Raw genomic sequence first — 27303 nt, 5'->3', positions numbered from 1 at the left:
CCTGGTCTCTCCCTACGTGTCCTCAGGCTGGAGGATTTGCTTCAAACACCAGAGAGGGAAGTTGACTTTTTTTATCCTTCTGTAAGTACCTCCCCCCAAGAAGGAAATAAGTGATTCACAGCTTGAACCCTGGCACACTGAAATATCAACAGAGACAACGAATGAAAGTCGAAAGGAAAGATGTGTAAACCCTTTAACCTAATTAAGATGCCTCGGTGATCCTGGGGGAGGGGAGCTGTGAGTTCCGAGCTTCGTTCAGGGAGCAGAGCAGTGACATTTTCTCCTAGGGAAAGGAAAGCATCTCCCCAAATCGTGACCTTGGTGACCCTTCAGATATTTTCGGGGAGTCTTGAATGTTAATGTATGCGCTCGAGAAATGTTCCGTTCCTGGAGAAATGTTATCCCTGGTCCTTTCAGCTTGGAGTTGCCGCTTGTCTCCACTTCTGAGCTTCTGACTCAGGCCTTGTGGCTTTACCTCCCGAAACTCTAGAAACTCAGCCTTGATCTTGAGAGCTGGGAGCAGAGAGGGTCATGCCGGGCCCCAGTCCTTGCCGTAGGCGGAGTGGTGTCAGCCCCAACACGGAAGCCACTTCAACCACACTCAGCCAGCACCCTGGATGTCAGCTGGAACCCAGAGAACGTAGGGTGAGCGGCCAGCGATGGAAATGAGAGCTCGGAACCCCTTGCAAGAAGAAGCACAAAATGCTCATACTTTGTTTTTGTATTTTTAGTAAAATTTTCCCACATTGAATACTTTCTATTGTGGTAAAATATACATGGCATCAATGTCACCATTTTGACCTTTTTTTTTTTTTTGAGGAAGATTAGACCTGAGCTAACATCTACTGCCAATCCTCCTCTTTTTGCTGAGGAAGATTGGCCCTGAGCTAACATCCATGCCCATCTTCCTCTATTTTTTTTAATATGTGGAATGACTGCCACAGCATGGCTTGATAAGCAGTGCGTAGGTCTGCACCCAGGATCAGAACCCATAAACCCCGGGCTGCTGAAGTGGAATATGCAAACTTACCTGCTGTGCCACCAGGCTGGCCCCCCAGTTGGACCATTTTTAAGTGTACAGTTCAGGAGCACTAAGTTCTTGGGCAACCATCTGCACCATCCACCTGCAGAACTCTTTCCATCTTCCCAAACTAAAACTCTGTCCCCATTAAACTTGCACTCCACCCCACCCCCAGCCCCTGGCACCCACCCTTCCACTTTCAGTCTCTGTGCATTTGGCGACCTTAGGTCCTCACATGAGTGGAAGCACACCATCTTTGTCCTTTTGTAACTGGCTTATTTCACTTAGCATAATATCCTCGAGGGTCAACCATGTTGTCGCACGTGCCAGAATTTCCTTTCTCTCTAAGGGGGAGCACTGGTTTCGGAGCCTGTTTGAATTCCAGACTTGAGGTAGATGCTCCACCTCTCTAGGCCTCGGTTTTCTCATCTGTAAAGTGGATCATCATGTCCAGCAACAGCCTGTTAGGGGTTGTGTTCACCTGTATGTAGCAGAAGTCCAACTGCAGGGGCTTCAGCAAAGAGGGCGCCTTTCTCTCCACTTCAACATTTAACAAGACATCTGCAGGAGGCAGCCCAGGGCTAGGAAATTGTTCCACGATATCCTCAGTGTCCTAAACTTGTTCTTTGTGCTCCGTCACTCTTAGCGGGTGACTTTCATCTTCATGATCATGAGATAGTTGCTCTTCCACAGCTCCCTGTCCATGTTATGGGCAGGAAAAAGGGGAAAGAAGCAACATGCATTAATAAAAACAAACACACACCTTTCAGGCGTGATCATTGAAAATTGTGAAACAGTTGGAAACAGAAGCAATAGGTCCTGTGAAATGAGACAGGCAAACAATGTAAGAAGTAACACCTCTTACATTACCAGCCTCCTTTGCAGCCAGGAGCGGTCATGTGACACATTCTGGCCAATGAGATGTGAGAGGAAGTCTGTCTGAGACTTCTGGGAAAACGTCACCTTCTTAATATGGGCACCACCCCTTCCTTTTCGTTGTTTGTTTTTATTAATGCAGGTGTTAAAAATTTAGTGCCTTGCCACGCTAACCAAAATCAGGGTTCTAGGTAGTAAGGAACGAGGAGGGGAATGCATGAGAGGTAAGTCATAGTGATCAACCACTTCACAAGTTGTCCCAGGGATTCAATATTGGTATGCAAAGCATCTGAAATAGTGCCGGCACGCAGGAGGCACTCAGCCAAGGAGCATGTCCATGATGATGATGATGATGGTGATGATAAAGGATGTGGACAAAAACATTCTCAGCAGAATAAGATTTTTCCTAAAGACTTGGTTAACCAGATTCGTTGGGAAAACAATAGCAGCCAATAAATAGCTGGCATTTGTTGAGCGCTCATTGTGTACCCGGCGCTTTGCAGGCATTATCTTCCTGAATCCTCAGGACTCTCCCACGAGCACCTGATTTCCATTTAGGCATATTTTTGGGGGTCAACTCCACTTCTGCTCCAGAAAAGGGAGGTGCCTCAGGCCCAATCTGAGCAATTAATCTGATCCCCTGGACTCTCGTTGGTCCAGATGTGGTCACATCACCCAAATCAGCCCACGAACCCTGGGGACAGTTATAATGAGGGGTCCTCACTCTTCTGTGAGGGGATCCAGAAGGGACACTTGCCTTCTCTCCATGAGGACGTTTCCAGCTCCGGGACTAGCTGGCAGCCATGTTATTATGTCATGATGAGGCTGACACTGCCCAGAAATGGACATAAACAAGGTACCATCTCAGTTTGAGGTGAACTTGACATTCATGGCACCTCTATGCATCCCAAATGGTGCAAATTGTTACTAGGATCAGCCCCATTTTACAGACCGGAAAACTGAGGCTCAAAGAGGTCAGGGCCACACAACGAAGAAGTGGAAGAGCGGAGATTGGACCCCACACAGTAGGACATCAACCATTAGAACATAATCACTCTGTTGTACCAAAATAGTGTGCTTTTTGGTGGAGGTTTCGAGTCCCCCCCCCCCCATCCCAATAACCCTGGCATTTCCATCTTTCTTCCTGAGCCCCCCTCCTCTAGGATCACTGACATCTTCCATGCCAAGTTCAGCTCCCCCCAGCATTCATGCAGGCAGTAAGGGAGTCTGGAGTCTTGCTTCTGTATTTCCAAAAGCTTAATGGAAAGGACCTGTACATTTACAGAGAGTGACAGCTTTCAGGATAATTCGAATATGGAGCGTCACTGGAATCATATCCATTCCATGGGGAAACCCTGGTTAGCTCCATAACAGTAGAATGTTCCTTTCCTATTGTATGTCTTTGACTAATAATTTTTTTAATGAATGCATTATTTCTTAATAAATGCAACTTAGTAAACAAAGCCTTTCAAAGTGCAAGATGTATGAGGAACACAACAAAGGGAGCCTTTGTCTTCTCCGTTCCTAAGTGTGGGCATCACCACTCCCAGAATGCCTCTGTCCTCCTTAGCTCCAGGCTTGTGTGACTGTTCAACAAGGTCGGGAGACTTCTCACCATCCCAGGTCACCCAAGACCCAGAGCTGAGCGAAAAGCAGCCCTTATTCTTTATAAGGAAAATGTCCGTGGGACTCTTCCCGCTAAAATGAAAAGGGAAAAGTTCACATGCGATGAAACTAGTTCCCAAGATCTTGTTTAAATGTTGTTTAAAAAATATTCGGCAGGAAGCGATGCCAGCGGCTTCTGAAATAGAGTGTTCTGCGAGGTTTCTGTCGGTGGTTTGAGGAAGTTGCCTGGGAGAGCCCCCGTTGCCAGGGTGACGGTAAGGAGGTTCATTACATGTAAATTCCGGGAAAAGAGGAGGCAGCGAGAGTGAGTTCTCTCAAAAAGGGAAGCATTCGGAAGAGATGGGGAAGAAGTCTGGCAGAGAAACTTTGTGACTAGAGAAGGACAGCCCCTGCTCAGGCTTTGAGCTCAGGGGAGAGAGAAATGAGGAAGAAATACTCTCTCTGTCTCTCTCTCACTCCCTCTCTCCGTCTCTAGGGAAGTAGTAAATCCTATTCTAAGCTTTTCTTCTCATAAATCAAGGGACCAGGCAGAGTTGCCAGATAGAGCAAATACAAAAAATTATGCTAAAAAAATGTGTTGTTTATCTGAAATCCAAATTTAACCTGAAAACCCTCAGTGCAGGGGGCTATGGCCTGCCCCTGCCTTCTTTGCGACAGCACCAACACCCCACCTCGGGTTCCAGCATTAGCTCCCCAAATCTCTGTGGGGGTAAATGTGTGTGTGTGTGTGTGTGTGCATGCATGTGTGCTTGGGACATGATAGAACGTGAAACTGAGTAAGCAGTACATGAAATCAGCCTTATAAATTTTAAGCGTAGCGTGATTCTATTTATTCTGTGGCTCAGTATAAATCACATTTTAAGAAATCAAGATAGGCACTAAAGAATAACCATAAGCCTGGGACCCCATCGCCCGAGGAGGTTTACCATTGCCAGATCTCAGTGCAGCAACTGTAGATGACCACGCTTCCCCCAACCCTCCATTCTCACGTCCTGCCCCCACTCCCACCCACACACAGGCGTTTCTCCACCGTAAGCCCCTGGCTTGAAGCAGACGGTGATTCCTGCCCCTGGGCTGATTTCCTGCTGACAGCCCTGTCCCTGAGCCCATCCACCTGTGGCTGCGCTGCCACACCTGACTTCTGACACTCAGCCCAGTGGGACTTGAATGAAGATAGAGATGGCCCCAGCCCTGCAGGCCAGGGTCCCAGCCAAGGCTACAGGACATGGTGGAATTGGGTTTACACAGAAGACATGCCTCCACCCCACCTTTTCCGCTCCACACCGCTTCCTCGAGCCACCAAATTGTCTTTGCAAACACAACAGTTGTTTGGTTGGCCTGGGGCGTATCTTTATCCATCCTCTATTGTTGAGTATTTAGATGGTGTCCAACTTTGTAAGGGCTTTGATCTTAAAGTCTTAAAGGGAAAGAGGAAGGAAGTTATAATAGCTACAAATTTATGAGCTATGTGCCCAAGTTTTATGTGTCTTCTTGACTTGGCATGTTTGGAGATGAACTATACAGTTTTCATCAAAAGATACATTTTAATGGGCTATTAATGGAAAGTCCACAGTTCTGGTCTGGAACTTAAAAAAAAAAATGTGAAGGGAGGGCACATCGCAAAACCATCTGAATAGAAACGTTGCCAATACACAGAGGGATGTGACAGAGAATAAGATTCCCAAGTGCTGCCTTTGCAAACGTGAAGTTATGAAGGGATAAGAGTAGAGGGAGAACATCCTAGAAAAAGCGGTACCTTCCTGGGTCAAAGGTGGCCCAGTAATCTGTTCTGAATCTACCTGGGGTTTCTCCATCTAAGTCCCCTTCACGGTTTAGGGAAAGGCAAGAGGAGCCCACCTGGTTGGGTGGGTGGGTGGCACTGGGGAGAAAGAGAGTGCTGTGGCTTAGCCAAACCAGGTGGGGAGTTGATCTGTATCAATAACAGATCAAGACAAAAGCCGGAGTCCTATCAAAGCATCAAATCCGAAGGGCAAGGTGAAGCTGGGAACAGAAAAATAATCTATGGATGATCAACGAGCTCAGATGCTGAGAGGACTCAAAACAAGATGGCGGGCAGGGTGAGGTGCTGGGTGAGGTACGTGGTTCAGAACGAGTAGTCAGTGAACAGGGAGAGAATTCTGGAGTTCCTTTTAAATGGAGAGGGTGTTGTCCAGCATGCAGGGGTGGGTGTGACGCTAAAAGGAATCTTGCAAGGCTGGCCACCTGTCATATCGCTCTTCAACTCTGGACGTTTCATCCATCAATCTCCTTTCTTGGTCCATTTCTCATTTCATACCACACTTAGATTGTCAACGAGCTGCCAGCTGCTGCCCTGCCCACATTCCTACCACCACCACCTTTAGCCTCACTCAGCTCTCTAGTATAGAACGAGAGAGTCACTTCCTTACGTTGAGAAAGGAATATCCTCCAGAGAGAGGGGCTCCCCTCCCCCTCCACCCCTTCCGAATAATAAATCCAGAAGATAAAAATTAAAACCATCAAAATAAAGTCACTTGCTGACAAGCTATGGCTTGGGAAAACTAAATGTTTGTGGATAGAAGGGCGCAGGAGAAATCCATTTGGGGAAATTATTTCTAAAGTTTGCCGTCTACCTACAGCCTTAAAGTTTTTCTTTTCTCAAATTACAGGAAAAGATCAATCGTGGTGAGGGAAAAATTTCTTCTGGAGAAGTCGTGAAAAATGTCTTTGCTCCGACACGAAGCAACAGAATTTTGTCTGATTTTCCTGGTGGGCACGTTGAGGAAGATGGGGCAGAGATAAAGAGTGATGGTGATGGCAGTTTGTGTTGCTGACACATAGTCCTAAAGATGATAATCAGCTCAGCAGGGAGGGCTGGAGGAAAGAAGGATACGAGGGCAGAATGAACACGTATGATCTATAAATAGGACACAGGCCTGAGAAGCAGCTGATCTTATCTGGAGACAGTCTTACCTCTGTTGTCTCATTGATTCTCCCCACGTTAATGGTGTTGCTGGAGCTTACTATTAATCTAATGCCTGTGCCTTGGAATAATAATGCTCCTCTCCTGCCCTGTCTCTCTCATTTGACAGACAGCTCAGATTCATCAGAGAGATGGCCCGAGAGCTGCAGGAGTCACGAAGAAACAGAAATCAATAGAGGACGTCACGTGAAGGAAGCCGCAAATCTACGACAGGAGGCACCGTGTTACCTCTGAACTCTGAAGTCTGTCCCGGTGCCCCAGCACCAGAGTTCTCTGAGGACACACTGAGACACTGGGCCCTGGAAACGTACGCATCTGCTTTGAAAATTAACGCTGCTAAGAGGGCAGCCGGAGAGGATGCAGTGTCAGGGGTGCCCTCTGGAGCCGAGCACGTGGGTAGCCCCGGTCCTGGGCTCCTCAATGGGGCAGACTTCAGTGTGAAGCCACATCTCCAAGCTGTTAACCAGCGCCCAGCAGACAGGGCTGCACACCCCGTCTCAATCAGCAGGCTGGAGAGCGACTATTTAAGCCAAGAAGGGCAAAAATAAGCAGGTGCAGACGTATGCCTGAGGTCTGAGGCCACAGAGCTTTGGAAGCAGGCTTCAAGGTACCTGGGGCGGTAACTAATGCCAGCCGGGGGGCTCGCCCCCGTTCCTCCATTCCTCATTGCCAGTCACGGCCCTGCCTTGTCCCCGGGACAGTTGGGTGAGAGTATTTCGGTGTGACTGACGGACAGGAGAGCCACTCAAAGCTGTGTCTTGTTCCCATACTTCAGCGAGCTCCCCAAGAACAGGATGAAGGCGTTGTTTTCCAAAGGTACAGCTGTGCCAGCTCTGCTCCAAACTGTTGGCCCAGCACCAATGCCTTCATGCTGGCTCATCCCGTTCCTATTTGTAGCAGCAGTAATAACACCAAATAATAGTTAACATCCCGACTGCTTACTGTGGGCTGACAACAAGCCCAAGAGATCTCACTGAATTTTCACAACAACCCCGTGAACTAGGATCTATTTTGGCCCCATTTTAGAGATGAGGCGCTTGAGGCTCAGAGAGCCCACACGCCCAGATTCAAACCCAGCCTCCCTGAAGCCACACTAGTGCTCTTACCCACTGGGCTTGGCTGCCACCTCCCCACAAGTTGGTGAGATCCACGTCCTAACCCTGGGCACCCTCCCATCACTGCCCTACACCCACAAAGCTGCCAGATTTGCCTGTGAGGCCGACATTGTCGGGACTCCACTCATGTTCTCTCAGAACCCTTTGCCGTGACATGCACACAAGCTCCCATCGCTCTTTTGATCCCAATAGCCAGCACCTGGGTCTCTTTGTGGGAGACTGTCTGGTGCGCACTTCCCTGCCCGAATGGAGAGCCAGCGGTGCCTGGGGACTTTTGTCCCCACCCTGCCCCAGCAGCTCTTAGGCAATGACTGATGCATGTGCGGACATACATTCTCTAACTCCCACAGATTGGGACACTCTGAGCTGTGACCAGCACTGTCTCCAGAGATCCCCAGTGCAATTGAGGCAAAATGACTTTATCAGTTCCCTATTGCCGTGTAAACAAATTAATTCCAAATTTGCGACTTAAAATAAACATTTATCATCTCACAGTTTCTAGGGGTCAGGAATTTGGATGTGGCCTAGCTGGGTGCTCCTGGCTCAGGTCTCTCCTGAGGTTGCAGTCAAGACATCAGCCAGAGCTGCGGCATCTGAAGGCTCAACTGGGGCTGGAGGCTCTGCTTCTGAAGATGGCTCCCTCACATGGCTGGCAAGTTGGTGCTGACTGTTGGCTGGAGGCCTCAGTGTCTCCCACGTGGGCCTCTCCACAGACTGCTTGAGTGTCCTCGCATCATGGCGGCTGGTGATCCAAGACAGCAAGGGAGACATGCGATGTCTCACTGGCTGGGGTCCTACTCATTAGAACCACCCCCTAGAACCAACAATATTCTCTATTGAGCACTTGGCATACCTCACTCCATTTATCTTAACTCCCAAATAATCCTTTAAAGCAACTGTTATTATCTCCTTTTCCAGGAGAGGAAACTGAGATTTAGAGAAATTGCACAAGTGTACATTCCCAGCATCAGAGCCAGTGTCTGCAAGGTCCATCATGTCATCAGTTGTTCCTTCAACATTCTTTCCACTTGCTGCCACTCTGTACCCGCAGGTCTGACCCTCCCAAAGACAGGAATGGACCTGAGGTTGACCACATCTCCTTGGGCTGCTGGCCACTCTCTCACCCTGTGGTCTGGGTCCACTCCCGCTGCTGGCCTGCTGCTGACTTCCTGTCCCTCCACACCCACAGTGGAAATCTCCAGCATGGGTCTGGCCTTCCTGCCTGAACCAGCCCAGAGTTGTGGTCACTCTGGTCAGGACACATAGATCTCAGTGATTAACCCCTACCCTCTGCCACATTGCCACTCAGCCCCATCACCTTTGTTTCAGGGAGTCCACATGTCCCTCATGTCACCAGGCGCCCAACCTGGCTGCCACAGACGGAATGGCCTCGTCTTGGTCAAAAGGTTTTGCTTCCCCTGAAAATTGTGCTTGAGCCTAAGCACACTGGTGCTGGGTTTTCCTCGAGGACAAGGTATGATGGAAGTCGGGGCACAGTGCAACGCAGTGGGCTCTTTTCAGGGGAATAAACTAGGCAGGTCCTGGGGCCATAATCTTAGCTCTTTCAAATAGGGCAAGTCCTCCCCTGGGAAAGATGGGTGTTTAGGCAAACCAGTCCTGGGGCCGTGGAACCTTCTTGCTTATAAAACACAAAGCTCCCAGGGTAGCACCTCACTCATTAGCTAGTCGTTCTGCATAAATTCGCCTTTTAAATTCAAAAGGGCAAACTCCTCGGACATACCATAAAGCCAAGTTCAGTTTTAAAGAAAGACTCAAGAAAATATCAAATAGGTTTTTTTTTTAACTTTGTATCAAAGATATATATGTATGTATATTCTGGATGTGTCCTCAATATATCTTCACTATATATTGAACTTCAAATCTGAAGTTCAATAAATTTTCACAAACTGAGCTCGCCCGTATAATCAGCATCCACACCAAGAAAAAGAACATTTCAGCTCCCCAGAAATCTCCTCATTTTTCCTCCCAGTCACTGGCCCTCCATTCGCCTGATACTGTAAATTAGTCAAGCAGGGGTCATGTGGATGTCATTCTTTAATTGAACTATAATTAACACAATAAAATGCATAGATCTTAGGCATTCAGTTCAATGAGGTTTTTTTCTTTTCTTTTTTGAGGAAGATTGGCCCTGAGCTAACATCCGTGCCCATCCTCCTCTACTTTACATGTGGGATGCTGCCTCAGCATGGCTTGATGAGTGGTGTGTAGGTCTGTGCCTGGGATCCAAACCAGAGAACCTTGGGCTGCCTAAGTGGAGTGCGCGAAGTTAACCACTGTGCCACCGGGCTGGCCCCTCAATGAGTTTTGACAATTGCATACACTCAGGTAACTACCATTCAAAACAAAATATAGACCAGCTCTGTCCAGTAGTAATATAGAGAGCCACACATGTCATTTTAAATTTTCTAGCAGCCATATTAGGAAAAGTAAGAAGACACAAGTGAAATTAATTTTAATACCATACGTTTAGCCCAGGGTATTTAAAACATTATCATTTCAACATGTAATGAAAATTATAAGAAATTTTACTTTTTTTAATCAGTGACAAGTCTTTGAAACTTGGTGGATATTTTTTACTTAGAGCACCTCTCAATTCGGATGCCAACTTTTTAACGGTTAGTGTGAAATAATGTCCTACCAAAACAATAGAGTTGTGTTTAAGGGAAAAATATTTTGCACTGCTTCAGTTTTTAAGCTAAAATGAAATAAAATGAAACAAAATTAAAACTTCATTTCCTCAGTTCCGCTAGCCACAATTCAAGTCACATTTCATGTGGCTTGTGGCCCCCATATTGGACAGTGAGGATTAAAACATTTCTATCGGTCCAGAAAGTTCCCTCTTCCCTTTTTCCACTCAATTTTCTTCCTCCACATCCAGGCAACCACTTTCTGATTTCTCTCCTCATAGATTATTTCATTTGTTCTTGAGTTTCATATAAATGGGGTTATATGGTAAACGCTGTTTTGGGTCCCTGCTTATTTTGCTCAGCATAATCGTTTTTCAGAACCATCCAATACCACTACATACCGATTAGAATGGCCCAAATCCAGAACACTGACAACGTCAAATGCTGGCAAGGACGTGGAGCGACAGGAACTCTCACACGTTCCTGGTGGGGATGCAAAATGGTATAACCCCTTTGGAAGAGTTTAGAAGACAAAACTAGACATACTCTTCCCATACGACCCGGTGATTGAGCTCCTTGACATTTATCCAAAATAGTTGAAAACTTATGTCCTCGTGCAAACCTGCACACAGATGTTCACAGCAGCTTTATTCATCATTGCCAAGCAGCCAAGTGATCCTTCAGTAACTAAACAGATCAATAAACTGTGGCACATCCAGATAGTGGAATAGCATTCGGCGCTAAAAAGAAGTAAGTTCTCAAGCCGTGAAAAGACATAGCGGAAACTGAAATGCATACCACTAAGTGAAGAAAGTCAATCTGAGAAGGCTACATACTATATGATTCCAACAATATGACCTTCTGGAAAAGCCAAAACTATGGAGACAGCAAAAACGTAAGTAGTTGCCAGGGGTCCGGTTGGGAGGGCAGAGACAAGAACTGAATAGGCAGAGTGCAAAGGATTCTTAGGGCAATGAAAATACAGTCATGCGTGGCTTAACGATGAGGCTATGTTCTGAGAAATGTGTTGTTAGGCGAATTTGTGGTTGCACAAACATCCTGGAGTGTACTTGCACAAACCTGGATGGTATAGCCTGCTACACACCTAGGCTGTGTGGTACGAATCTTATGGGACCACTGTCACGTACGTGGCCCATCATTGACTGAAACATCCTGAGGCATGACTGTAATCTGTTTGACATTATAACGATAGATACACGTTATACATTTGTTCAAACCAACAAGCCCGGTGGCATAGTGGTTAAGTTCACACGCTCCACTTCCACAGCCCAGGGTTTGCAGCTTCTGATCCCAGGCGCAGACCTACACACCACTCATCAAGCCATGCTGTGGCAGCATTCCACATACAAAGTGGAAGAAGATTGGCACAGATGTTAGCTCAGGGCAAATCCTCCTCTCAGGAAAAAAAAAAAAAAAACGAACAGAATACACACCACCAAGAGTGCACCCTAATGCCAACTTAGACATTAAGTGATTTGATGTGTCAATGTAGGTTTATCCTTGATATAAAAAAGGTACCATTCTGGTAAGCCATGTTGATAATGGGGGAGGCTATGCATATGTGTGGGCAGGGGGTATACGGGAAACCTCTGTACCTTCCTCTCAATTTTATTGTCAACCTGAAACTGCTGTCAAAAATAGTCTTTAATTAGGGCCAGCCCCGTGGCTGAGTGGTTAAGTTTGCACGCTCCACTTCGGCGGCCCAGGGTTTCACCAGTTTGGATCCTGGGTGCAGACATGGCACCGCTCATCAGGCCATGCTGAGGCAGCATCCCACATAGCACAACCAGAAGGACCTACAGCTAGAATACACAACTACGTACTGGGGGGCTATGGGGAGAAGAAGAAGGGAAAAAAAAAAAAAGATTGGCAACAGATGTTAGCTCATGTGCCAATCTTAGGAAAAAACGTCTTTAGTTAAAAAAAAAGAATCATCCACGTTGTTGCACGTATCAGTAGTTTGTTCTTTTTTATTGCTGAGTAGTATTCCATCGCATAAATAGACCACTATTTATCCAATCTTCTATTGATGCGTACTTGGCTGTTTTTGGTTTGGGGCTGTTATGAATAAAGCTGCCATACGCATTCTTGTACGAGTCATTTTAGAAACATATGTTTTCATTCCTCTTGGGTAAGCACCAAAGAGGACCTGCCGAGTCGTATGCTGGTACATGTTTAACTTTGTAATAAACCATTCTCCCCATCACGTCCCCGTCAACAACATTTGAGAGTTCCATTTTCCCCACATCTTTGCCCACATTTGGTACTGTTAATCTTTTTTATTTTAGCCATTCCGTCTCCTGTGGTTATAATTTGCACTTTGTTGATGACTAAAGACGTTGAGAACCTTTGATATATTCCCCGGCCATTCTTAGATCTTCTGTGAGGGACCTAATCAAGTCTTTGGTTCAGTTTTTAAATTGGGTTGTTGTCTCTTTATTGTTAATTTGTGGGCATTCTGTACATGTTCTGGATACAAATCCTTTGTCAGATATGTGGGCTGCCACTATTTTTTCCAGTCTGAGGCTCATCTTAATGATGTCTTTTGATGAGCAATTTCTTAACACTGTCTCGTGATGAGCAGAAACTTTCGATGAAGTCCAATTTATCCCGTTTTTAATTTTGTGGTTAGCGCTCTTTGCGTTCTGACCAGAAAATCTTTGCCAAGGTCGTAAGATTTGCTCCCATGTTTCCTTTTAGAACAGGGGTTGGCAAACTACAGCTCTCAGGCCAGATCCAGCCTGCCATCTGTGTTTGTACGGCTTACGAGCTAAGAAGGATTTTGCATTTTTTAATGGCTGGGGAAAAAAATCGAAAGCAGAATAATAATATGTTACATGTGAAACATACATGAGATTCAAATTTCAATATCCATAAGGAAAGTTTCATTGGAACACAGGCATGTCCATTCATTTATGTGCTGTCTGTGGCTGTTTTCACCCCACAGAGGCAGAGTTGAGTAGTTGTGTCAGAGACTGGATGGTCCACAAAGCCTAAAATATATAATATCTGGCTCTTTACAGAATGAGTTTGCCGATCCCTGTTCTAGAAGCTTCTATGGTTCTCAGTTTTGTGTTTGGGTCTGTGATCCATCTGGAATTAAGTTCTGTGTTTGGAGCGAGATTGAGGTCAAGTTTCATTCAAACAGATCTCTTTAACTGATTATTTGAATTATGTGGCTGATGGGGACACACCAGGAAGCCCATGTTTCTGGATTGTGGCAAGAAGCACCTCTTTCCTTCCCTCTGGAAAGAGACTGTCCAGGGCCTGGCATCGGGGCTGAGGACTGGAGCTGACGGTCTCTCATCTCAGTCTCTTGAGGGCCGAAGGAGCTGGCTTAGAAATGGCACGGTTTTCAACTCTCGTGGATATCCCTGGATTACACAAACCGCTTCAAGTTTGGGGTTTTTTATATTAAAATTGAAGTCCTCTATTTGCAATTGCTCACGGTTCATTCCCGGAGCAAACGTGCCTCTCCAGATAGGGATCAGCCGGCACTCCTGTTGCCAGGGCCCTCTCATCCGACAGAACAGACTCAATGCCAGCTCCGGGCCTGGTGCATTCATCCATCAGCGATTCCATAGCTACCGGCTTCCTCTTTTATAGCCCTTATCACACAGAGCCATCTCCTGCCGCTCTGTAACCACGTGACAATGCCATGGAAGCCTTGCAAAAGCAAATAATTAGTTCGAATCTGTTTATAGCCGGTCAAAGTTATTTGGCTCTAAGAATGGAGTTCAAAAAGTCATTCCTCCTAACCACCAAGCAGAAATATCTGCCTGTAGTTTAAAAATTCTGTAGCTCTCGGGGGGCCGCCTTACCTTAAAATGCTTGTTATGCAAAGCGTTCTGAGATGAAATTTAAGTTCAGCCCTTGGGGAAGGGCTTTAGATGGATTTGCTAACTGACTTTATTTGCTTTTCCTCTCTTGTATTCTGTGCTCTATCTTCTCCTTGTTATCTTTTATGCGCGGCCAGGACTAGTGGTTATTTTGCCTTTGTGAATCCTGTTTTCAACAGAAACCTCACACACTCAGAAAAAACTCCTTAGGTGCATCCAAGGAGCGGGTACCCTGCCAGCCTCTGCCGCCCACTCTGTCAAGATTGCAGTCGTGTCATTAGAATAACGCTCTGCATCCATGTCACATGTTTCGTCTACAGTCACAAAGGGTTTCACAAACTACCCTATCATTTCATTCCTTTTACAAGTGGAGAAATGAGGCCAGGAGACTCTTGTGACATTTCACGTCACTGACTACCTCCTACCTCTCTGGGCTTGCTCCAAACACAGCCCTCAGCTCGGATGCATTAGGACGACATCCACCACTTCTTGTGGCCACGTAGTGTGCGTCCAGCTCTGCTCTCAGCGCCTTTCACATGCCAGCCAAGTTCATCCTCAACAGTTTATGTCCTATGTTTCAAGTGGGGAAAATGAGGCACAGAAAGATTAAGAAAATTGCCCAGGGTCACAAAGCTAGTGAGGAGCAGAGCTGGAATCTAAACCCAGGGAGATGAACTCCAAAAGCCACGCTGGAGTCTGCGACATCCCACACGATGGTTGGTGCTGTCTAGAAACGATTTGCCCTCCTGGATGATAGGGACAGGTAACACACACAGCATGCATCAGAGCCCAGGGCTGGAGAAGCCTGTACGTGACGGATACGCGGTTCCCATCTGCTTGACCAAATTGTCAAAGGATTTCTCCACGTGTCAAAGGAAAATTAAAGAGCAGATTTTTGCTGGATGTTTTGAAATGCAAACCACACTAAAGGGCACTCAACCTAAAAGCAAGCATGTGGCCAACTGTGGAGCTGACCATTTGTGACCGAAGAGCATCAGAAAGAAATACAGCGGGGACGAGACTGCCGTAAAAACCCACAGCATGCTTATTCCAGTTTAAAATAAGTACGTGTTTTCACGTGCACAACCTAAATCTGTATGCAAAGCGGAATAAACCCCTCAGCAGAAAAATGCATCTGGACTTCCCCCTGCCTTAGAACATATCCTCCAAGGATTTTTCTGTGAGGCCGAGTAAAATTACAAGGTTGGTTTTTTCAGTGAAGTCACAAAATGATAATAGTGTGAAGGGCACCAGAAAAGCCAATGGTCATTACGACCAATTAGCATTTGTTGACGCCAAAGGCGGCGAGGAAGCTTTCCACACAGGTCTGTGCTGAGGGACGCTTCCCCCGTCTCACCCCAGACCAACTATAAAGAGAACTGAGGTTTCCTGCGACCTTGGCAACAGGAGATGCTGGGATGGGAGTCAGAGACCCCCCCGCCAGCCCTTTCTCCCCCCTGAAACTGTCAGGCTGGACGCGTCTCTGAGATTCTGCTTCTGACCACCTGGAAATCCATTGACATCCTTCGTTTATCCAACTTCATTCAACAGATATCTGAGCCCCTCCAACACGCCAGACTCCGGGCTTGGCAATTTGATGGTGAAGGAGACAGATGGAGCCTCTGTCCCCTAGAGCTGTGAAAATACGCGCTGTGAGGGTAGACATGTCTTAACACAGAGGAAGAACATGGAAGGAGTCAGCAACGCATCTGCTGCAAGGAACAAAATCCTGGCTAGAGAAGCTGAAACCAAAAGGGAGTTATTTTTCCTACTTAACAAGAAGGTCCAGGTAGGTGGCTATTGGTGTTGGTTCAGGTGCTCCACGATATCAAAATCCACATGTTGACGAGTCTCTTGGCCTTTCCCTCAGGATCACAAGATGACTGCTGCAACTCCAGCCATCATGTTCTCATTTGAGGCAGAAAAGGGAGTGGAAGCTGCACTGTTCTCTCGTAACAGGAAAGAAAAGGCTTTCTCAGATCACTTGACTGTGTCTCATGGCCGCCCCAGCTGCAAAGCAGGTTCAAGATGCAGTATATAGGTGGGTACATAGCCACTCCAAACAAAACCAGAATTCTTTAGCAAGGAAGAGGGGATGAGAAAGGGCTATTTGGTGACTAATTGTTCCAGTTATCTATTGCTGTGTTAACAAACTACCCCAAACAGAAGGACATAAAACAACCACCATTTTGTCTGCTCAGTGATTCTGTGAGTCCGAAATTTGGACAAGGCACAGTAGGGATGGCCTGTCTCTGCTCCCTGATGTCTAGGGCCTCCACTGGGAGTGATTTAAATGACTGAGGGTCAGACTCATCTGGAGGTTCTTTCATCATGCCTGGTTCCTGGGCTGGAATGTCTTGAAGGCTTGGGCTTCCTCACAACATGGCAGCTGAGTTCCAAGAGAGATACTGAGATGAGTGTCCAAAATGAGAGCTTTCTAAGAGAACCAGTGGGAGCCACACGGCCTCATCTGGCCTAGCCTTGGAGTCATGCAGCCTCACTTCCGCCATATTCTCTCGGTTATGAGCCAGTCGCTAAGGCCCACCCGAATTCAAGGGGACAGGAGTTAGACTCCTCGTCTTGATGGGGGAGTGGCAAGATCACAGAGGTACAGGTGGAATGAGAGCTATTGTTGAAGTCGTCTTTGGAAATAGAAGGTAGGGGTGGCAGCCACAGGCTCCTGGACAGGACATGGGGCTCAGGAAAGTGTTGAGAGAGGAAGCTTCATCTACACTGAAAACCGGAGGACAAATAGAACTTAGCCAGATGAAAGGGGGTGGCATGGAGGGTGACCAGGGGGACAGAGCATTCCAGGCAGAAGAAAGAATGTGCAAAGACAGGAAGGCAACGGAGAGCATGGCCACTGGAGAAATGAAGGCATCATTACAGCCAGAATGGGCGGGGCCAGGTGGAGTGGGAAGGAAATTGTGGGTAGCGACCGCATGGGACTCATGGGCCAGAGAAGGGGCTTGGACTTTCTCCCGAGAGCAGTGAGAGGTCATTGTGGGGTTTTGCACAGGGAGCAAAGTGACAGATTTGCATGTTAGGAAGTCCACAGGCAACGGATGGGGGCACCTGAAGGCAGGTGGACAGGAGGAGGCTGCTGCAGGAATTCAGGGGAGCTTGACCGGTGGTTTGGACCTGGCTGGAAGGATGGGATGGAGAGACACAGACGTGGATTGAGTGTGTTTGGGAGGGGAGCTTTTGCTGAATTGCAGAGAGGAGGGAGAGAGAGGAAGGAATGATGAGTCCTGCATTTTGAGCTCAAGCACTCTGGGCCCCACCCCTGAAAGGTGCTGGCACAGGGTGGCTTCTTAAGAAGTGACACCTGCTTTGGAAGGGGCACTTTCCTCAAGTCTTTCTAAAATGCAAACCCAAACAAGGCCCTCTGCTGCTCAAAACTCAGCGAGTCTACTTTGCCCCCAGCTAAAGGCTAACGGATCCCCTGAGACTGCCCTGTAAACTCGTCGGCCCAGTCGCTCTGATGCCCTCCCTCCCACACCTGTAGCTCCACAGAATGGCAGAATGACTCAAGAGCAGCCAGAAATTACACTCTTTCTCAAATCTATGCCTTTGCCCGGCTGCTCACCTTGCCCTCCTTCACACCTCCTAGCTACCCCCTTGCCACTTTTCAGGACTCAGTTGAGAAGTCACTTCCTCCTGTTCTGGGGTATTCACCCCATCTCACCACATGCTATGGTCTACATCAGCCAGCCCCTCTGAACTGTGAGTTCTCAGTGGTGAGCTTCTTGTCTCTCCTTCAGCGCTGTGTGGCTGAGTCCTGGGCTGTGCTAGGCACCCACCAAGGGTTTGGAAGGCCAAATCAACACAGCCAGTCCTGGGAATGGGGAAGACACAGGGCGCCAGAGGAGACATGTTGGGGAGTGGGGTCAGAGGGTGGAAGACACTTGATGCATCTATGGCACTTGGCTTCTGCCGGAGGCCCTTAGCTACACTTGGCACCTGGTCAGCTTTCAGTTCCAAAAAGTCAAGAATTGCAAGTTCCTCAGATGCTACGAAGCAGTGGTACTTTTCTGGCTGAGCAGTCTGGCTGTGGCTTGACTTGAAAGTCAATAGTGCATAAACTTCCCATTTTTATAAACAGCTCAAAAGGAATCCAGAAAGACAGAAGTCAAAAATTAGGATTAGAAAGTGATACAGAACTTGAGGTGCTCCATTTCATCATCTCTTAAAAAACCACAAGAAAACCCTAAGAGAGGAAAAAATATACACATGGCTCTCTCCAGCTGACTCTTCCAACAGTGAGATGAAGAAGTCACATGGGGAACATGGTTTTTGGAATCACACTTGCTGATCGTGATTTTCTGCTTTCAGCCTCAATTTCCTCGTTTGTAAAATGGAAGCAACATTGTTTTAGGATTCGATGGTATATGCTCAGTGCCTGGCATTACAGGGCCACCCAACAAGAGTAACTCTCCCTCTTTGGTGCATTTGGTCAAAACTTTGAACAATATGCACCTAACATCAGATGACCTCAGTACATAAGCAAATATTAACAAGACCTGAAGGGAGAAACAGACAGTAATACAATAATAGTAGGGGATGTCAATATCCCACTTTCAACAATAGATAGATCATCCAGACAGAAAATCAATAAGGAAACATTGGACTTAAATGACATGTTAGACCAGATGGACTTACCAGACATTACAGAACATTCCATCCAACAGCAGCAGACTACACATTTTTCTCGAGCGCATGTGGAACCTTCTCTAGGACAGATCATATATTAGGACACCAAACAAGGCTTAATACATGCAAGAAGATTAAAATCCCATCAAGCATCTTTTCCAACCACAGTGCTATGAAACTAGAAATCAGTTACAAGAAGAAAACTGGAAAATTCACCAGACATGTGGAGATTAAACAACATGCTACCGAACAACCAACGAATCAAAGAAGAAGTCAAAAGAGAAATCAAAAAACATCTTGGGACAAAGGAAAATGGAAATGCAACAAACCAAAGTGCAGGGGATGCAGCAAAAGCAGTTCTAAAAGGGACGTTCATAGCAATAAACACCTACGTTAAGAGAAAAAAAATTGAACATGGAATCAGTTGCCTTTCTTGTGTTGTTCTTAATTTCCCAATGATTTAGAACAGCTACAGTGACAATGACTAATGGGATCAACCAGTACCCTGTCACAGGACACGAATGCATCAATAAATGCAGTCAGAAAGCAAAACTCATCCACCCCACCCACCCCAGCGCCACGCCGGGATGCAATCAATGGCAAGTCCTGTGTGCTTACTAGACACGCAATAAACACTAGCTGCCTTTTAAATTTCCCTTTTCTTGGGAGGGAGCGTGAAAATTTGAGAGGCAGGATGGTGCGCTCAGGGTGGAAGCTGGGGCTCCATTTGATGTGTTTTCGTGTACAGCTGGTAATGCAGTTTCCTCTCATTAAAGATTGCTCCTAGTGGCGCACCATTCAAGTGACATTAAATTCCAAGATCTATTTAGATTTCTATTTCTTCAGGCTAAGTGGAAACTTGGTAGGTTATTTTTTCCCAATTAAAATAATAATAAAACTGATTTGGAAAAAAATAAAATAAAACAAGCTGGAAGAGGTCTAAACATATCCGTTTGTCAGTTTTACCGTTACAGAGAGAATTAACCCAAACCCTTAAGCGGCTTCCAGAGCCTTCCTCGTGTGGGTTCCTTCTGTGTATATTCTCTGCACAGAATGTTATTAGGTATAATTTATCCTCCTCAAATTTATTAGATTATGTCTATATACTGCTGCACTTACTTTAACAAAAAGGTTTTTAAACAAATACAAGTAAATGTAGATTTAATTTATTTCACCGGGCGAGGAATTCTCAAGAAAATCAATTTTCATTTGCACAGGTATTCTGGTAGCCTGGCACCCCACCCCCCACCCCCTCACCCCCCGTTATTGCACTCCTGCTCCTTCTATGCTGGGGTTTACATGACAGATAGCTTCATTTCTCTGCCATGATCCTATTACTTGCAGAAAAATCTGTTTAAGGAGTCTTAAAGGTCTCGCTTAACCTGACAAAAGTCACGAAGCCTTGTGTTAAGGCTCTAACTTACTCCAGCGAATGGGAACCATTGGGAGAAGGGCATGAGGCCCTTGGTGAGGGGGTGCGTCAGTTTTCATTTGCAGCCCCTCATGTTTGGTTAATTTACAGAAGGCCTTTAATGCTATCTAAATGGGAAAACGGGTCTCGGCCCAGCATGAGAAGGTCTGACAATGGGCTTTCTATCTCTTCTCGCTGAAACTGTGCTTCTCAGAAGCGGGGTGTGTGGGGGGTGCCCTCTGCCAAGGTTCTAAAGCGGAGAGGTCTTAGGTCTACTCCCAAATGCTCCAGTTCACCCCATTTTTCTAGCCTCGCGGCTCACTGACCAACATGACTCAGATCCTATTTTCTGTCCTCTGCCTAGAACCCTTCTAACGGCTTTGCGTCTTCCTTTCCAAACTCCTTGACTCCTCGAACGCCTGCTAGAGCCGGCTTGTACCAGCTGGCGAGGGCCACCACGCTCCCCTCTTTCCAACTCTGCATTCGGGGTTCACCCTGGCTGCGTGAAACCAGCCACGACGTGAATATTTGCACCACGGAAATCGGCCAACGCTACAAATCCGGGCTTTGTTTTTTTGTTTCTGTCTTTGCTTTTTGTTTCGAGCCACTGAAAACCTTTCCTGGCTCTCCGCTGCCCTCCCGCCTCCTTTCCGCACACCCCTCATGGCGTGCCGGCCTCGCTAACTTCGAACGCCCGTCGAGCTCTTTCCTCCGGGGGCTTTTGCCTCTTCGGGCCCCTAGCACTGAACACTCGCGCCTCGCTGCAGGCGCTGTCTCTTCTCTGCTTATATCCCCTTGTCCTTCCTCCATCAGCATACACCAGCTTCCAATCTCCAGCTGCCAGGACCATGCTGGTCCCAAAGACTTGCTCTGGCCACTGTGTGTTGCCAGTGTAGAAGGCCAGAGCACCAGGACCTAAGGCGCCATCCCCAACCCTACCCTTAACAAAGAGGAGCAGGAGTTGGTGTCTAGACAGCCCAACTCCATGGCCGTCCGGAGCGGATACACCTGGACACGTCTTCCACACGCTCCCTGGGTCTGGTGCCCCTCCCAGCAGCCTGCCGCATGCGGGGCTGACTTGGACATCACTTGTATTCAGTGGTCATTTTGGCAGCTTTCTCCAGGCACTCCTACCAGCTCATCTATGTCCCTCTTCTTAGAATCGAGTTGTCATCCTTCTGATTATAAACCATCATCTAGCGCCAACTGCATCCCCTAGAACATTGATTGGTCCATCCGAATGTTAATAAGCAGTGCAGACAGAAGGTAACACGATCAAGAGACTCTGAGGAACACTGTGTATTGGGAAGCACTGCACAACACAGGCCCATCGCGGAGATTCACAAAGCACACCAGAATCGTAAAGGTTCTGAGAAGTCCTGCAGCGAACATAACAAAAAGCAGAAACAAACACTGTGCTTCTTTATCTGTGTCTGATCCAGGGCTGTTTTGTGAATCTTAAAAGGGAAAGCTTATTATCCAGTCCCAAACGGACCTATATCTTCTCATCCACAAATATTTATGTGATATCTACTTGGTGCCAGGCCCCACAATGGATCCTGCGATGATGACAGTGAATGAAAGGGACACGGGCCCTATCCTCAGAGATCCTGCACTTATCAGGGAAGACAGGCCTCAAAGGCATACTTACAACCTATGTATTCAATTACAGTGGAGATCTGAGCTACGACAGCAAATTCCAGGGTCCTAAGCTCGGCTATAAGACGCTCACCTGCCCACAGGCTGCCCGGCGGACACAGACACAGCACTTCCTTTGAGACTGGTCCAGGGCGTGGTTCTCAAACTTATTTTAGGGAACTTTGACACGATCGAAGGACTTGACAGCTCACCCACTTCATCCCCTGCCGTTTCCATGTTCTTCTAGAAGAATGTTTTGGTTTTAACGCCACACAAAAGCAAGGTTCAGAGGTGTATTAATGGTATAAGCAAATCACTTCACATCAGAAACGAATAAGGCATTTTCAAATGATTATTGGCACCAGGTCTGCTGGAAGGCATCCGTGGATTCTCAGGTCCCTCGGGCCTGAAACGCCTGGGTCTAAACCATCCGTGAGCTTTTCAAAGTTGCTCATTTCTCCCACTGCTAATGGAATTAATCACCTTGCTCCTACTTCCTCATGGAGATCCTTGACGACGAAAGGAAGCTGCCTGACGTTCTCAGCAACCGAGACCCCCGGGGGAATCGGCTCACCATCTCCCTGCCCTGGGCCCCTCCACCCTTGCAGGGGACTCGAGCGGTTTTCCAGCTCTTTCCAGCCTGGGACCCCACCTTGGAGGGTCCCCTGAGCTGGGCGTGGAGCAGGGGAGAGGCTCTGTGGGAAACCGGAAAAGAGCCAGGAGAAACCGCTCCTGGCAAGGAGACGGTCTTGGATTCAGGGAACAAAGATGACCCTGTTACATTCAAACGTGTCCTTAATGCCTGCTCTCCACTGGGTAGAGAGTCTTTCACTTTCTTTTCTGTAAAACTTTAACACCTTGGCTAAAAACACTTTTTCTTTTTTTTTTTTTTTGAGGAAGATTAGCCATGAGCTAACATCTGCCGCCAATCCTCCTCGTTTTGCTGAGGAAGACTGGCCCTGAGCTAACATCCGTGCCCATCTTCCTCTACTTTATATGTGGGACGCCTGCCACAGCACGGCTTGCCAAGCGGTGCCATGTCCACACCCAGGATCCGAACCGGTGAACCCCAGGCCGCCGAAGCTGAACGTGAGCACTGAACCACTGCGCCACTGGGCCGGCCCCTAAAAACACTTTTTTTTCTCTTTTTTTAATTACATTCTTAAAAACTACTTTCCAGGCAGTCTCTCTTTTTGGGGGAGTGGGGAAGGCTGACCTTTCAAGGGACTGGCATTTTGTGGTGGAATGGGTGTGGCTTTGGACCCCCGAGGGGTCATCTTCTGACATCTGCTGGCCTAACCAGGTCTTTCTGGGGGACCCCCACCATTTGGACTTTATTCTGTGATCTGCCTAAAAGGAGGGGACCCCCTGCCTAGACCAGGCTGCATTTCGACTATTTCATCACAATGAGACTCCGAGAGAGGGAGCGTGGTTAGAAATCCCTTTCCCGCTACTTTTTGACGCTCGCTGAATGCAATGCCCGAGGCGAGCATGGGTTTGGCTGCACCTCCATCTGGCCCCGATGGAGGTGGTGGGGAGCTTCAAGGATTCAAGGGTCCCAGGCCCGGTCTGGGGGCCCCACCCTGTGCCTGCAGTCCAGCCTCAGTGGGGACCCCTCCAGGCCTTTCGGATCCGGTAACCACAGGGGGTACCCTGACCCCATTTTATAACTCACTTGTCCAGAGCTTCTGTCTTCCTCACCGCCTCTCTGGGGTGTAATCCCATTGGACCTTGCTGGGCATAGCTGTTTGCCCAGGCAGCCTTAATAGACCTCATAAAAGTCCTCTAAATATATAAGCTTGGGCCAAGTGGGGAGATCTGGGACCCCTATCTGTACAGAGGCCTGGGCTCTGCCAACTTTGCAAACTTTACAGAAGAGAATGAGGTGAGCTTTTAGCAGAACTTGCAGAGGAACAATTTCACAAATTTATAAATAGACTTTTTTTTTTTTTTTTTTGGCGAGGAGGACTGGCCCCGAGCTAACATCTGCTGCCAATCTTCCTCTTTTTGCTTGAGGAAGATTGGCCCTGAGCTAACCTGTGCCAATGTTCCTCTATTTTGTAGGTGGGTCACCACCACAGCATGGCCGATGAGTGGTGTATAGGTCCATGCCCAGGATCCAAACCTGTGAACCCAGGCCACAGAAGTGGAGCTGGAAAACTTAACCGCTACACCATGGGGCCGGCCCCTATAAATATTCTCTATTCCTAAAGGGAGGGGGAGCTATTACACAGCAGACTTCAGAGTTCACATGAGTCCTACACACTTCAGACATTAGAGTTGGGGGTGGGGTGTGCAGAGCTCGGGGGGAGGCAAGGAAGCCAGGATATCTTGACACAAAGCACCCTAAAGATCCTGGATCTTTATCTGGAAAGGTAGCCATATCCTGGAGGGGCATTCTGTACCCTGGAAGATTTATTATGATTACTATTAAGGTGAAATTCACATAACATACAACTGACCATTTTAAAGTGTAAAATTCAGTGGCGTTTATTTAGCACAATCCCAATGCTGTGCCACCATCACCTCTCTCCAGTTTCAAAACTTTTCCATCATCCCAGAAGAACATCTGTGCACTGGAGTGTTAGGCAATGTGGGTTGAGTACCCCCTGGGTGTTTCACTCAACCCCACCAACAGTCCTACAGGGCGTGTGTTAAAAATCTCCCCTTACAGAAACAATAGAAAGAATAAACAAGTGGGACTTCATCAGACTAAAGAGCTTCTACAAAGCAAGAGAAAATGGGATTGAAACAAAAACACAACCCACACCTGGGAAAAAATATTTGCAAGTCATATATCCAACAAAGGGTTAATCTCTGTAACATATAAAGAACTCACACAACTCAACAACGAGAAATCAAACAAGCTGATCAAAAAATGGGCAGGGAATATGAACAGACATTTCTCCAAAGAAGATATACAGATGGCCAACAGGCATATGAAAAGATGCTCATCATCACTGATCATCAGGGAAATGCAAATCAAAACTACACTAAGATATCACCTTGCACCTGTTAGAATGGCAAAAACAACCAGGACAAAAAATAACAAATGTTGGAGAGGTTGTGGAGAAAAGGGAACACTCATACACTGCTGGTGGGAATGCAAATTGGTCCAGCCACTATGGAAAACAGTATGGAGACTTCTCAAAAAAGTAAAAATAGAAATACCGTATCACCCAGCTATCCCAGTACTGGGTATCTATCCAAAGAACTTGAAGTCAGCAACTCAAAGAGATCCATGCACCCCAATGTTCATTGCAGCACTATTCACAATAGCCGAGATGTGGAAGCAGCCTAAGTGCCTATCAACTGATGATTGGATAAAGAAGATATTGTATATATGTATACAATGGAATACTACTCAGCCATAAAAAAGGATAAAACCGTCCCATTCACCACAACATGGATGGACCTTGAGGGTATTATGCTAAGTGAAATAAGCCAGATAGAGAAAGACAATCTCTGTATGACTCCACTCACAGATGGAAGTTAAACAAACACATGGACAAAGAGAGCAGATGAGTGGTTACCAGGAGGAAGAGGGGTCAGGGGGTGGGCACAAAGGGTGAAGGGGTGCCCCTACAACACGACTGACAAACAATAATGTACAACTGAAATTTCACAAGGTTGTAAGCTATTATAACCTCAATAAAAAACAAACTAGAAAAAAATTATCCTAAGCAAAAACATAAAAAAAAAAAAATCCCACCTTACAGCAGAAGAAGCTGAGATGGAACCCACCACAGCTGCCACAGAGGCTGATTGTCCCATCCCAGTGGGCCAAATCACCCATAGCCAACATTCCTGAAACTCTGCTGCTAAGTCCATCGCTAGATGGTTCTTAAATACAGATTCCTTGGTCCAGCCCCAGAGACTAATCCCCTGGGCGGGGGCGGTGGGGCTATAAACAATCTGAATTTTCAGTACTTTTCCCAAATAACTCTGATAGCACCAGGGCCACGTGGCTCTCACCTGCGCACATTTTATCCCTTCTCTGGGAAACGGTCCCTTCTCTTTGAGGAAGGATTTCCTCATCCTCTGGGGGCCCGTGGGGCCCTGCTGTGCCTCCCCAGCTTGCACTGTGACTTGGGTCAACCTGCCTCCCTCCCAGGTGTCTGCTTCGGGACCCCTTCTTCCCCTCCCACCCACTCGCTCCTCCACGTCTGTCCTCACCTGGAGGAGAGAGGATTCAGGTGCCTTTGCCTGGTCCCGGGAGCCAGTTCTAGGTCACACCTGACACTCCGCCTCTGACCCCCAGCTGCAGCCTTATTAGGGGACCTGGTCCCCTCGCTAGACCCTGTGTCTAAGTGCTGAGTCTCCATCCTTTGCCCTGAGCCTGTATCTCTGTCCTGGTAACCTCCTGGGAGGGGATCTCTGGGCCCTTGGAATGTCCTGCCTGATAGGAGTGTCTTTGTTTACCTGGGGACTTTGGGCCATGCCAGAGAGACTAAACGTGTGATTTCAGGTGGGGGCTGTGGGCCACAAGATATCAGCTCCACCTCCAGAGGGGCTGGAGGGCTGTGGTCAGCCACACAGGGATCCAGCCATGTCTACGTGATGGAGCCCCAACAAAAACTCTGGACACCAAGCTTCGAGTGGCTTCCCAGCTGGCAACACCCTATGCACGTTGTCACGCATCGATGCTGGGAGGAGTCAGCACTGTCCACTGGCAGGGGACACCTGGAAGCCCCGTGTGTGGGACCCTCCTCGATTCTGCCCACTGCATCTCTCCCCTGGGCTGACTTTAATCTGAATCCTTTGCTGTAATAAACCATAACTGTGAGTTCAACATCTTTCAGTGGGTCTGCAAATCCTTCTAGCAAATTATCCAACCTGAGGGTATCTTGGTGTCAGAAGCAAAGGGAGTCTTGCTGACCGCCCCCTGACTTCACAAACCCCCCAGTTCCAGGGTTAGGAACCTCATCTGTCCCTTCACAGGCCTTAGGGCCCCCAATCCTTGTCATGCTGGCTGGGATGTACCCCTTTCCATGAGGCTCCCCGGTGTGATGGCCTGCACCCTGCAGTCAGGTTTCCTGATCTGTGTCTCCTGCCCTCCTTGCCCTGTGTCAGCCTCCCTGATCCAGTCCTGTCCTGGTGCCTTTACCTTTTGGAATCCGGGTTCTGGGCCTGGACTGTCTCCCCAGCACCTGCATCTGTGCCTGAATTTCTCCCCCTTCCCCACTGCATGGGCGTCCTGCAGCCCAGCCCTGCTCTTCCGTCTCATCCCCTTCCTTCAACCTATAGGATAAGTAAACAGGCCTCGAGAACGCCACCTCCCCTTCCCTCGATGTACCCTGCCAGCCGGGTCCCATCAACTGGAGACATTTGTCAACTTGGGAATAGCCTAATGGAAGATTTCTCCCTGCACTTTCTCGTTCTGCTGGCCCGTTTCACCCGGGCACATTTATCTAGTCCGACTGAATCTTCCATTTCCCCTTTTCACAGAACAAGTTCGTCCCATGTTTTAGCCCCTGTGGGCTCCAGGGATGA

At 47.6% G+C, this 27303-nt stretch overlaps 2 long non-coding RNA genes across 8 annotated transcripts in view; one reads left to right on the top strand and one right to left on the bottom strand.

The window, feature by feature from the left end:
• Window positions 1–27303, bottom strand: part of LOC138917053 (uncharacterized) — a 41439-nt gene that overhangs the window by 12897 nt on the left and 1239 nt on the right. The gene's annotated exons all lie outside the window — the stretch shown is intronic.
• LOC138917051 (uncharacterized) lies at window positions 1311–26602 on the top strand. Of its 7 annotated transcripts, XR_011424454.1 has the most exons (5): window positions 1329–3777; window positions 6172–7092; window positions 8096–15897; window positions 15979–16149; window positions 22711–26602. It is a non-coding gene; the product is annotated as an uncharacterized lncRNA (long non-coding RNA). The 7 variants fall into 7 exon arrangements; XR_011424453.1 differs by having other exon boundaries at window positions 1311–7092; XR_011424449.1 differs by having other exon boundaries at window positions 1326–15897; window positions 22711–22899; window positions 23875–26602.

The sequence above is a fragment of the Equus caballus genome, chromosome 13, assembly GCF_041296265.1.
Source record: "Equus caballus isolate H_3958 breed thoroughbred chromosome 13, TB-T2T, whole genome shotgun sequence".
Taxonomy (NCBI): Eukaryota; Metazoa; Chordata; class Mammalia; order Perissodactyla; family Equidae; genus Equus; species Equus caballus.
This window is presented reverse-complemented; position numbering and strand designations above follow the sequence as displayed.